Here is a 644-nt window from a genome sequence, read left to right on the forward strand (position 1 = left end):
TTTTGGGGTGGCATATTCTGGTCTTACACAGTGTCTTCCACAAGCAATGAAAAGAGTTCTTGTTTTTCCTCTAGCAATTTGTCATTTTTTTAGAGTTTAGCAGCTCTAACAGATATAGACTAGCTGTGCTATCTCATTGTGGTTTTCAGTTCTCTAGTACATTGAGCATCTTTTTGTATGTTTACTTGCCATCTGTAGATCATCTTTGGTGAGGTGTCTGTTCAGAACTGTGTGCATTTTTAATTCCGCTGTTTAACTTATTGTTTAGTTTTAAGAATTTTGTATATATTTTGAATACAAATTATTTCTCATGTCTGTATTTTGCAAATTTTTTTTTCAATATGTGGCTTGTCTTTTTGTTCCTTTAACAAGGTCTTTTCCAGAATATAAACTGTAAATATTAAGAAATCCACATTGTCATTTCTTTTGTGTATATCAACCTTGTGTGTCATTTGTTAAAATTCATTACCAAACCCAAAGGCACATACCTTTTCTTCCATAGTTTCTTCTAGAAATTGTATAGTTTTGCATTTTTAGTGTAAGGATGATTTTGAGTGATTATTTGTGTAAGTTGTAAAGTTTTCATCTACATGCATATCATTTCCTACGGTTTCCAATAATCGTTCCCTCACTATTTTTGGGAA

General features: G+C 31.7%; 1 long non-coding RNA gene across 1 annotated transcript in view; it reads left to right on the plus strand.

Annotated features, from left to right (window-relative positions):
* Window positions 1-408, plus strand: part of LOC105521101 — a 1,131-nt gene extending 723 nt beyond the window's left edge. The window contains exon 2 of the long non-coding RNA XR_001003224.1: window positions 32-408. This is a non-coding gene — a long non-coding RNA (uncharacterized LOC105521101). The remainder of the gene's footprint in view (window positions 1-31) is intronic.
* The last annotated feature ends 236 nt before the right edge of the window (window positions 409-644 follow it).

The sequence above is a fragment of the Colobus angolensis genome, unplaced genomic scaffold, assembly GCF_000951035.1.
Source record: "Colobus angolensis palliatus isolate OR3802 unplaced genomic scaffold, Cang.pa_1.0 Scaffold396, whole genome shotgun sequence".
Taxonomy (NCBI): domain Eukaryota; kingdom Metazoa; phylum Chordata; class Mammalia; order Primates; family Cercopithecidae; genus Colobus; species Colobus angolensis.